General features: G+C 42.1%; 1 pseudogene; it reads left to right on the top strand.

The window, feature by feature from the left end:
- Positions 1-808: 808 nt before the first annotated feature.
- On the top strand, positions 809-7,654 carry LOC103088958 (dead end protein homolog 1 pseudogene; annotated as a pseudogene).
- The last annotated feature ends 4,907 nt before the right edge of the window (positions 7,655-12,561 follow it).

The following is a 12,561-nucleotide window of genomic DNA, read 5'->3' as shown; positions in this document are numbered from 1 at the left end:
CGGTACGTGGACCTCTCACTGTTGTGGGCTCTCCCGTTGTGGAGCACAGGCTCTGGACGCACAGGCTCAGCGGCCATGGCTCACGGGCCCAGCCGCTCTGTGGCATGTGGGATCTTCCCGGAATGGGGCACAAACCCATATCCCCTGCATCGGCAGGTGGACTCTCAGCCACTGCGCCACCGGGGAAGCCCAGAATCTTGATTCTTTAATGTGAGATTCAAATTAACTTTTTCATTTTGTTCCACTGTGCTCTTCATCATTTCTTTAACCAACGCCATACTTTTTAAAAGTATGTACAACAGACCCATTATATACTTTGGTGCCTGCTACTGCCAATGCTCCTTAGCAAGCTCCTTTTAGAGGTAAATCTAGGAGGTTGTCATTATGTAAAGACTTCATGTGATACTTACCTAAATATTGCCTAGCGTTATGGACTGAATATTTGTCCCCTTCCCCAAATTCATATGCTGAAGCCCTAACCCCCAATGTGATGGTACTTGGAGATGGGGCCTTTGGGAAGTAGTTACAGTTAGATGAGCTAATGAAGGCAGTCCCTATTCTGATGAGATTAGTGTCCTTCTAAGAAGAGAGATCAGACAGCTTGCACATTTCCTCCTTCACTGTGTGTGCACAATGAAGAAGTCATGTGAGCACATAGTGAGATGGCTGCCAAGAGAAGAGGCCTCAGAATGAAACCTACCTTTGGTGACAACATTGACATTCTTGGTATTCTGTTTGAAAATCAATCAACCATAAATATACAGGTTTATTGTTGGGAAAATCTCTGGAGGATCCCCCAACCTGGCCCATGAGCACTCCCAATGCCCTGAGTGCCAAACCCATACCTATCTCAGTCCGAAACCAGCTCCTTGTCCATACTTCTCAAAGGCAGAAGCATGAGCAAGTCCTGGTAGACAGGGAGTATGCTCAGAAAATGCACTATGGCAAGGGAAAAAACACAAATGTGAGCTGTAGCACCACTTATGAGAAGACATAAAGGAGGCTATCAGCAGCCAGCCTGGTGTATTGTAAAATGGAGAGAAGATACACAAGATGAAGAATTATGCCACAAGAGGGAGCAAGAAGCATGGAGAGGAGGTGTATCCAAATAAGGTCTAAGAAAGCTTCAGAGTTTATAGCAGGGCTGATGAAAGGTTTTTCTCCCCTGAAGAAAGTTATTAAATATTGGAGGAGGTGACACCTATTTCAAAAGCAAAAACAGCAATGGAAAACTCCAAGGAACATGAAAAATCAAGGGAACATGACATCACCAAAAGATCATAATAATCTTCCAGTAACCAAACACAAAGACATGGAGATTTATGATTTACCTGATAAAAAATTCAAAATAGCTATTTTGAGGAAATGCAGTGAGCTACAAAAAACACTGAAAGAAAATTCAATGAAATCAGGAAAATAATGCATGAACAAAATGAAATTTAACATAGAGAAAGAAATACAAAAAAGAACCAAACAGAAATTTGGGAGCTGAATAATTCATTGAATGAAACAAAAAATGCAATAGAGAACATGAATAGCATAATAGACCAAACAGAAGATGAAATCAGTGAGTTAGAGGACAGGAACTTGGAAATAACTCAGTCAGAGGATAACAAAGAAAAAAAGAATGAAAGAGTGAAGAAAGCCTATGTGATCTATGGAACATTACAAAAAAGAACAAATTTCAGAATCATTGGAGTTCCAGAAGGAGAAGAAAAGAAGAAAGGGTAAGAAAGTTTATTTAAACAAATAATAGCTCAGAACTTCCCAAACCTGGGGTGAGATTTGGATGTCCAAGTTCATGAAGCTAATAGATCACCCCATTATCTCAATTAAAAATGACCTTCTCCAGGGCTTCCCTGGTGGCGCAGTGGTTGAGAGTCTGCCTGCCGATGCAGGGGACACGGATTCGTGCCCCAGTCCGGGAAGATCCCACATGCCATGGAGCGGCTGGGCCCGTGAGCCATGAGCCTGCGTGTCCAGAGCCTGTGTTCCACAACAGGAGAGGCCACAACAGTGAGAAGCCCGCGTACCGCAAAAAAAAAAAAAAAAAAAAAGACCTTCTCCAAGACACATTATAATAAAACTGTCAAAAATCAAAGACAAATAGAGAATCCTAAAAGCAGAAAGTAAAAAGATTGTAACCTACAAAGGAACATCCATTAAAGAATCACTAAACTTCTCAGGAGGAACTGTATAGGCCAGTAGAGAGTGGAATGATATATTCAAAGTGTTGAAAGAAAAAAATTGCCAGCCAAGAATACTCTGCCTGTCAACATCGTCCTTCAGGAATGAAGGAGAAATAAAGACATTCCTAGACAAACAAAGCTGAGGGAGCTCACCACCATGAGACCTGCCTTACAAGAAATGCTGAAAGGAGTTCTTCAACGTGAAATTAAAAACACTAATTGTTAACAGGAAAACATATGAAAATGTACAACACAGTGAAAAAGAGTGACATAGAGTCAGATTCCAAAAATTCTAATTCAGTGATATGCTGGTATATTAACCATTTAACTATAGTATAAAGTTTAAAGGTAAATAATATAAGGAATATAGTGACTATAATTTTTTAATGAATGCACCATATAAAAAGAGGTAAATTGTGACATCAAAAACATAAAGGGGGGGATAAAAGGGGAGAGCGTTTGTATGTGATCAAAGTAAGTTGCTATCAGCTTAAAGTAGACTGTTAAAAATATAAGGCGTTTTATGTAAGCCTTATAGTAATGACAAAGCAAAAACCCATCATAACTTCACAAATGATAAAGAGAAGTGAATCAGAGAAATAGCTACTATGAAAAGCACCAACTCACAAAAGTAGACAGAAAGAGAGGAAAAAAGGAACAATGGAACTACAAAACAGCCAGAAAACAATAACGTGGCATTAGTAAGTGCTTACATATCAATAATTACTGTAAATGTAAACAGACTGAATTCTTCAGTCCTAAGGCATAGAGTGGCAGGATGGAAAAAAAACAAGACCCAACTATATGCTGCCTACAAAAGACTCACGTCAGCTCTATGGTCAATCATAGACTAAAAAGGAAGGGATAGAAAATGATATTCCATGTAAGTGGAAACCAAAAGAAAGTGTGGATAGCTATACAACACCAGACAAAATAGACTTTATGCCAAAAATGATTAACAAGAGACAAAGAATATCATTATATAATGATAAAGAGGTCAACTCATCAAGAAGATTTAACAACTGTAAATACATATGCACCCAACATCAGAAAACCTAAATATACTCCCTAACACCATACACAAAAGTAAGCTCAAAATGGATTAAAGACCTAAATGTAAGGCCAGAAACTATCAAACTCTTAGAGGAAAACATAGGCAGAACACTCTATGATGTAAATCACAGCAAGATCCTTTTTGACCCACCTCCTAGAGAAATGGAAATAAAAACAAAAATAAACAAATGGGACCTAATGAAACTGCAAAGCTTTTGCACAGCAAAGGAAAACAATAAACAAGACCAAAAGACAACCCTCAGAATGGGAGACAATATTTGCAAATGAAGCAACTGACAAAGGATTAATCTCCAAAATTTACAACCAGCTCATGCAGCTCAATAACAAAAAACAAACAACCCAATCCAAAAATGGGCAGAAGACCTAAATAGACATTTCTCCAAAGAAGATATACAGACTGCCAACAAACACATGAAAGAATGCTCAACATCATTAATCATTAGAGAAATGCAAATCAAAACTACAATGAGATATCATCTCACACCAGTCAGAATGGCCATCATCAAAAAATCTAGAAACAATAAATGCTGGAGAGGGTGTGGAGAAAAGGGAACACTCTTGCACTGCTGGTGGGAATGTGAATTGGTTCAGCCACTATGGAGAACAGTATGGAGGTTCCTTAAAAAACTACAAATAGAACTACCATATGACCCAGCAATCCCACTACTAGGTATATACCCTGAGGAAACCAGAATTCAGAAACCATCGTTGGATGAATGGATAAAGAAGATGTGGCACATATATACAATGGAATATTACTCAGCCATAAAAAGAAACAAAATTGAGCTATTTGTAATGAGGTGGATAGACCTAGAGTCTGTCATACAGAGTGAAGTAAGTCAGAAAGAGAAAGACAAATACTGTATACTAACACATATATATGGAATTTAAGAAAAAAAATGTCATGAAGAATCTAGGGGTAAGACAGGAATAAAGACACAGACCTACTGGAGAACGGACTTGAGGATATGGGGAGGGGGAAGGCTAAGCTGTGACAAAATGAGAGAGTGGCATGGACATATACACACTACCAAACGTAAAGTAGATAGCTAGTGGGAAGCAGCCGCATAGCACAAGGAGATAAGCTCGGTGCTTTGTGACCACGTAGAGGGGTGGGATAGGGAGGGTGGGAGGGAGGGAGATGCAAGAGGGAAGAGATATGGGAACTTATGTATATGTATAACTGATTCACTTTGTTATAAAGCAGAAACTAACACACCATTGTAAAGCAATTATACTCCAATAATGATGTAAAAAAAAAGAAAAAAGACTAAACCTCATTCAAATCATTCATTCCTGTGGTCAGATCATGAAGGACTACCATTATTCACCTTGTAAATCTCAGCTCATCCTAGCAAACTAGGAATAGAAGATAAGTTCCTTAACTTCATAAGGGTTAATCATTAAATATCTATACTAATACCTCAATAGTGAAAGTTTACAGCAGAATTTCTACTAAATTGGGGAAAAAGACAAGTATTTTCTCTATAATTGTTTCTATTAAATATTATACTGGAGGTCTTAGTCAACACAGCTAGATAAGAAAAAGAAATAAACATTATAAAAGATGGTATGGGGCTTCCCTGGTGGTGCAGTGGTTGAGAGTCCGCCTGCCGATGCAGGGGACACGGGTTCGTGCCCCGGGCCGGGAGGATCCCACATGCCACAGAGCGGCTGGGCCCGTGAGCCATGGCCGTTGGGCCTGCGCGTCCGGAGCCTGTGCTCTGCAATGGGAGAGGCCACAACAGTGAGAGGCCCGTGTACCGCAAAAAAAAAAAAAAAAAAAAAAAAAAAGATGGTATGGAAAGGAGGAAACAAATCTTCCTACACAGAAAAACGAAGAAAAATCTATGGGTAAACTCTTAGAATGAAAAGGATAAAACTTGTTGGGGAAGAAGATACAAAAAAGTAGTGGTATATATAAAATAGATAAGCCACAAGAATATACTGTATAGCACAGAACTTATAGCCATTACCTTGTAGTAACCTGTAATGGAGTATAATCTGCAAAAATACTGAATCACTTTGCTGTACACCTGAAACTAATATTTTAAATCAACTATACTTCAGTTTTTAAAAAAGAGTAGTGGTATGGAGCGTGGAAGTCATCAGCTCTGTTTTCCTTTCTCCACTGTAAATAATAGCCACATGGCTCCCCTGATATATTACATTTCTTAGCCTCTCACAATTAAAGGTGCCCATGAGACTCAGTTCTCATCAGTGGAATAGGAGTGTAAGTGATGTGTGACATTTACTGGCCAGGGCATAACAATTGTTGAGTCCCTTCTCCACTCTCTTTCTGCCTCCTTTGAGCTAGATCACAGACTTACACCATGGATCCAGCTTTAACTGCCAAGTAAGTGAAAAATTCTTTGGCAGTCTGGTGAAAACGATGCGTCTCTTTTCAGAATAAACTTTTAAATGCCAAAAAAATTATTTAGGATAACAAAGGGCACCAGTAATGTTCAAGTATAATTATAAAAATACTACAATGACAAATTAGTGATGTACTGTTGTGTCAGTCTCATCCCAATAATAGTAGTCCTATTGGCTAAGACTGCCTGAGGCACTTACCCACTGGTACTACCTGTGAGGAGACCCCCACAGACATTTCCCCAACCAGAGCCAATGTTGTAGCTGGACCAGCCCTTGTGGTTCTTATTATGATTGTAACATGCACCTCAGCAACAACCATCAGGAAACTTTGAAAAAGCAAAGTTAATTACTCACAGGTCATGGAGGGTATATGGCGCACCTGAGGGATACATAGCAAGGTCATGGAGAAAGAAAGAGAGACAAAGAGAGACAGAGACAGAGAGAAATGAACTTGAGGTTTGCATTTATTAGGGTCCAAGGGCAAGGTGGCTAGGTTCTCTCTTTATTGGTGAATTTAAAACATAAGAGGTGGAACTTCCCTGGTGGTGCAGTGGTTAAGAATCTGCCTGCGGATCTGCCTGTTTAGTCACTGGTCCAGGAAGATCCCACATGCCACAGTGCACCACAACTATTGAGCCTGTGCTCTAGAGCCCGCGCTCCACAACTACTGAGTCTGTGTGCCACAACTACTGAAGCCCGTGCACCTAGAGCCCAGCGCTCCGCAACAATAGAAGCCACCACAATGAGAAGCCTGTGCACCACAACGAAGAGTAGGCCCCGCTCACAGCAGCTAGAGAAAGCCTGCACACAGCAATGAAGATCCAGCACAGCACTAGAAACTGGGCCAGTAGAGGATGGGAAGCTTGGGGAGAGAGGAAACGAGGAAGGATTTCTGAACAACAGTGGGAAGTTCCTCTTTAACAAGCAGCTTGAACCCATAGGCATTCCACAGTTTCACAGTCCAGTTGGGTCCAAGCGGGAGTGTGAGCTGTGGTGTGAGAGGGTGAATCCAGAGAACAAGGCGGCGCTGGAGGCGTGGGTCAGGGAGACGGGCATCCGCCTGGTGCAGGTGAACGGGCAGAGGAAGTATGGCGGGCCACCCCCAGGATGGGTGGGCAGCCCGCCGCCGGCCGGGTCAGAAGTGTTTATCGGGCGGCTGCCCCAGGATGTGTACGAGCACCAGCTGATCCCACTGTTCCAGCGCGTGGGCCGCCTCTACGAGTTCCGCCTGATGATGACCTTCAGCGGCCTGAACCGCGGCTTCGCTTACGCCCGCTACAGCTCGCGACGCGGCGCCCAGGCCGCCATCGCCACGCTGCACAACCACCCGCTGCGGCCGTCCTGCCCGCTGCTCGTGTGCCGCAGCACCGAGAAGTGCGAGCTAAGTGTGGACGGCTTGCCGCCGGGCCTGAGCCGCCAAGCGCTGCTGCTCGCGCTGCAGCCGCTGGGGCCCGGCCTGCAGGAGGCGCTGCTGCTGCCCAGCCCCGGGCCGGCGCCCGCGCAGATCGCATTGCTCAAGTTCAGCTCGCACCGCGCCGCAGCCATGGCCAAGAAGGCCCTGGTGGAAGGGCAGTCACGCCTCTGTGGAGAACAGGTGGCCGTGGAGTGGCTTAAGCCAGACCTGAAGCAGCAACTCCGCCAGCAGTTCAAGTGTCCCTCTCTACAGTGCCTACAGCCAGAGGGCAGCCAAGTAGCCCTGGCCAGGGACAAGGGGCTGGAGTCCCAAGGGGCTCAGGCTGCCCTGCAGCTGCTGTGCCAACGGATGAAGTTGCGCAGCCCACTGTTCCTCACCAAGTGTTTGGGCACAAGCTTTGCTGGCTGGCACCGATTCTGGTACCAGGTGGTGATCCCTGGGCATCCAGTGCCCTTCAGTGGCCTCATTTGGGTTGTGCTGGCCGCCAGTGGGCAGGATGGGCATGAGGCGGCCAAGGATGCTGTGTCTGCAAGCCTGCTGGAGGCACTGAGTCTGGGGGTCGCCGGGGGCTGAGGCAGGAGGTACCAGTGTTCAGCAGTGACCTAATCCTCTCCCCAGGCAGCCTGAATCAGTAGGCAGAGCCTGTGTCAGTCCCTGGCCCAGCAGGCCTGGGCAGCTGCTATCTGATCCCAAGAAGGGGAGGAGCATGGGCCCTGCCCTAGGCCTGACACAGCCTCCCAGCTGAGGCAGGGCCCACAGCACCTCGGCACAGCTCAAGTTTGGCTAAGTTGTGGTGAGGGAGCTTCCTTCCTCCCTCCCAGCCTGGGGTTTAACCTGACCCCAGGGTGGTTCTCTGACACACAGTCGCACACACACACCTCTCCCACAGCTTAGCATGAATCTTTGCTTCTTATTTTCTTGATTTGTCTTTGTTGATGTTTTTATTTGGGGGCTGGCTGAGCCAAAGGGTCAGAAATCTGCCTTTGCCCCAACCACTTGGCATTCTGGCTTTGGTGTATGCGTAGTTTTGAGTTTTTCTATGCTGGTTGTATTGACCACTTAAGTCAATACAGGCCGCATTAACACCTTCTGCTATGAAATCTTCCCCTCAGATTCCTCATAAAACATACAGCAGCATTCTGAAACATCTGAACTACAACACTCAGCAGACATTTCTTTTTGTACTCTTCATGAAATGTGTTTTGTCTTTTTTATTACTAGTGTTTAAGTCATTTTTTTACTTGAATCAGATGGTGTCATTTAGAAAGGATTTTTTCTTGGTTTTTAAAATCCAGACTTTTTTCTACATATGAGATGGTTTTCACTTTAACTGGCATGTCGTTTGCATACAAAAATAAAGAATAGAGCAAAATAATGCAATGCAGGAGGAGACAAAAGAAATGCACTAAGACAAGTAAAAATCATTCTCTCATGGAACGATGATCTGTTTTACAGGAAACAAAAATCTTGCCTTGAAATCTACACAGTGAGACTGTACATAATTGAATGAAAATATCTATTTTTTTCCTAAAATATTTTTCATTCATGAGTATTTTCAAGTTTTTCGTACTGTACACATTTCTTAAAAACACATGATACCAGGAGCAACTGAAAATGAATGCCGAATTTGGTATATATGTATTATCTACCTCAAGGTAACAAAAGTATGTGGCAAAACATATACCACCCATGGTGCTTCACAATATGCACTTCTATTTAGCCATTGTTTATTGTAGCAAACTATTCTTTATAAGATTCCCTCACCATTTATAAATCTTCTAGTATGCATTCTTTGTTTTTGGGTTTTTTTAAATAAATTTATTTATTTATGGCTGCGATGGGTCTTTGTGCCGTGCGCGGGCTTTTTCTAGTTGCAGTGAGCAGGGGCTACTCTTCATTGCAGTGCGCAGACTTCTCATTGTGGTGGCTTCTCTTGTTATGGAGCACTGGCTCTAGGCATGTGGGCTTCAGTAGTTGTGGCATGCAGGCTCAGTAGTTGTGCGGGCCCTATAGAGCTCAGGCTCAGTAGTTGTGGCGCACAGGCTTAGTTGCTCCGCGGCATGTGGGATCTTCCCCGACCAGGGCTCGAACCTGTGTCACCTGCATTGGCAGGTGGATTATTAACCACTGTGCCACCAGGGAAGGCCCTGGTATGCATTCTTTATAGTGAAGTGTTACTACATCACATCATTTATTTTAGCAAATCATTATATTTTCTGTAATTAATTATAAAAAGTTAACTTAGTTTTTGAAATTTATTTGAAAATACACTTTTTTACATTTGGCACTATGCTTTGTTGCCTACTTAGCTGAATATTATAATGTCAGCTATCCTAAGGCTGTCTACATACTTAATTTACTTAAGTATTCATTTTAAGTGAAGTGCTCACTGTGTATAGGAGTTTGTATTTTGGAGGTGCTTGATCTATCTACACAGAAAAATTAGGAATTGCTTTATTGTAAAATGCTTGTAGAAGTCTTAGTTGTGTTTATTTTTTTTAAAAAAACTGTAATGCTAGACTTGTGTGCATGGAAGTAATTAAGGCACATCATTATTGTATTTTAAAAGTGGTACATGTCAAGACATATTTTGTTTTTACTTCATGTGTGTACTGAATGATCTATTCCCCATCCCAAGTCAAGCATGAATAAAGTTAGGTTAAATGTAAAAAAAAAAAAGACCCAACACAGCCAAAAATAAGTAAATAAATAAATTTAAAAACATAAGAGGGGATTTAGGCACAGGAAGGGAAAAATGAGGTCACTCACCTGGTCAGTTATCTAGGTTACCCGGAGCTCTCTAAAACAAGAACTTAATGAGTGTCATGGGTGGGCATAGCCTGGGTGCTTATCTAGTTGTGTAGCTGCCATACAGCTAGCAATGTGTTTATTCGAGATGGATGTCTTTGAACTTGATGACTTAGCAATCAAAAGCTTAATGTCAGACACTCAACACTGCATATAGTAAGATATGTGTTCTATACTAAAAACATCATTCAGCAGGTATAATAAATACAGTACTTCCGAAGTCATAGGAAGTATAAATGATATTTTGAAATCTCTACAACTGTAATGTTCCTTGAGATTGTGTGTGATTTTGTAATATGCATTGTGATTTTTGTTATATATACTGTGATTTTTGTGAAAAGAAATTACAGGTATGACTGCCACTACTGTGGTTCTTTTTTTAAAAATATGTTTATTGGGGTATAATTGGTTTACAATGGTGTGTTAATTTATGCTTTATAACAAAGTAAATCAGCTATACGTAGTATACCTATATCCCCATATCTCCTCCCTCTTGCGTCTCCCTCCCACCCTCCCTATCCCACCCCTCTAGGTGGTCACAAAGCACCGAGCTGATCTCCCTGTGTTATGCAGCTGCTTCCCACTAGCTATCTATCGTTTTTTAAATTTTTTTTGTAAAGTAAATAAGAAAAAATTATTGAAATTTAGTTTTGGAGAAACAGTTTAATGTTAATAATGTACTTGTATTCCAGGTGATATAGAAGGAAGTGTGTTGTGGAATGTATTTCATTTACAGCCGCAAGTCCTTTGTCCTGTAGCTTTAAGACTACTACAGATGGGAAATTTATCAGACCTGGAAATAGAGACCTATACTTTTGTAGAGGTCTAAAATATAGAGACCTATATTTTTAGAGAGTGGCCACCAGAAGAAGCAGCTAAAGCAACTAAGCTGTGCACTAGCTGTACCTTCATCACCTGACCACAGAAATGGAGTCTCTTGGAATAACAATGTCCTTGAGAAGGTGACACCTTACAAAGTAGTAAAAAGTTAAGGATTTCAAATAAGATTGCATTTCATGAGTAATTCACAAATATTACTTCAATTTAGAATTTTTATTCAAAAGAAAAGAAAATTAGCCATAGTAAGATTATTGGCTATCACTGAGTTGGTAATTCAGTCTTATTTTCTCTTTCCTCTACCCATTCATCTTTTCCTTTCTCTCTCTCATCTCTCTCTCTCTCTCGCAGTATCACTCTCTTTCTTTCTCCCTTTCTTAATTTTCACACCTGTGGATGTTTGATAACAGCCTTACTCTCTTTTTACAGACACGGAAACTGAAAGTCTGGGAATATAAGGGATTTATGATTTGTGTAAGGAGCAGAGGCTCTTAAGGTGGAAAGACATTTAAACCACAGAGTGGGCTTTCAAGAAAAAAATCTAGCATTTCTAGTGGTGGGCAAGAGAGAGATGAGGTTGGTATGATGAAATGATGTGCACCCTGACAACCAAGGGTCTGGGTTACAAGAAGAAAACGTTTTGTTTTCTCCTTGGAGAGCCAACAGATGTTCATAGTATTGACTCCTATTTAGAAAGTCCCTGGTGCATGTTATTGGTGTACAATTGTTAATTGACTCTTATCCCACCCTACAGTTGGAAGGCATAAAAAGAAGTGGACAGCGAAAGAAAAGAAGAATTTGTTCTTCACGGATATTCTAGTTTTCATTAGCCCACAATACGAACGTTGTTTCAAAGTTCACCATCCCAAAATGATATTAACTGACATGTGGCTTTACTCTTACCTTTGACACATAAATTTGACAGCATTGTTCACATTGAAAATAAAAGCTTGTTTGACATGAATAAGCTGCAGAGTTGTTGTTTTTTTTTTTACATAAATAACACTGACTCCAATGTATCTTGGTTCTATTTATTTCGGCCCACCTTACTGTCATTGAAAGGGATTTCTTTCAAATATTTGGTAAGCCCGTTTGACATCCTTTTATAGCAGCCTGAAATAAATTAAACTATTAGATTATAAAGAACTTGTGTGGCAATAGAGATGGTGGCCCAGCCTCTAGTATACGTTATTGAAAGAAACTGATGGATGACCTAGCTTGCCTGGAGACCAGATGGTGCCAGTGGCCTGCCATGGAGCAGCAGCAGCAGCAGCAGCTGGGAACGTGTTTGCAATGCAAATTCTCAGACCCTGCTCCAGACCTACTGAATTGGATATTCTGAAGGTAGGCTGCTAGCCATCAGGTTTTTACAAGTCCTCCAAGTGCTACTGAAGCACACTAAAGTTTGAGAACCACCGCTTTAGAGCAATGGGGGAAACGTTTAACTACACCCACAGTAGGACCAGCCTTAATTCACTGACTTGGTACTATTGCAGGTAAACTGAACAGGTTGGTAAGATCTGGACTAAGGAAGACACTAGAATTCTCAGGGGCCTGAGACACAAAGACCTCCCGGAGGGATGTGTCAGATTCCTAGGGTTACCGTAACAAATTACCACAAAGCAGGTGGCTTAGAAGAACGGAAATTGATTCTCTCACAGTTCTGGAGGCCAGAAGTCTGAGGTCAAGGTGTCAACAGGGTTGGTTCCTTCTGGAGGCTCGGAGGAGGGATCTGTTCCATGCCTGTCTCCTAGCTGCTGGTGGTTGCTGTCAGTCCTCGGCATCACTCGGCTTGTAGATGCACGATTCCAATCTCTTCCTTCATCTTTACATAGTGTTCTCCCCTGTGTCTCTGTTTCTGTG

This window comes from Lipotes vexillifer, unplaced genomic scaffold (assembly GCF_000442215.2).
Source record: "Lipotes vexillifer unplaced genomic scaffold, Lipotes_vexillifer_v1.1 scaffold358, whole genome shotgun sequence".
Lineage (NCBI taxonomy): Eukaryota > Metazoa > Chordata > Mammalia > Artiodactyla > Lipotidae > Lipotes > Lipotes vexillifer.
This window is presented reverse-complemented; position numbering and strand designations above follow the sequence as displayed.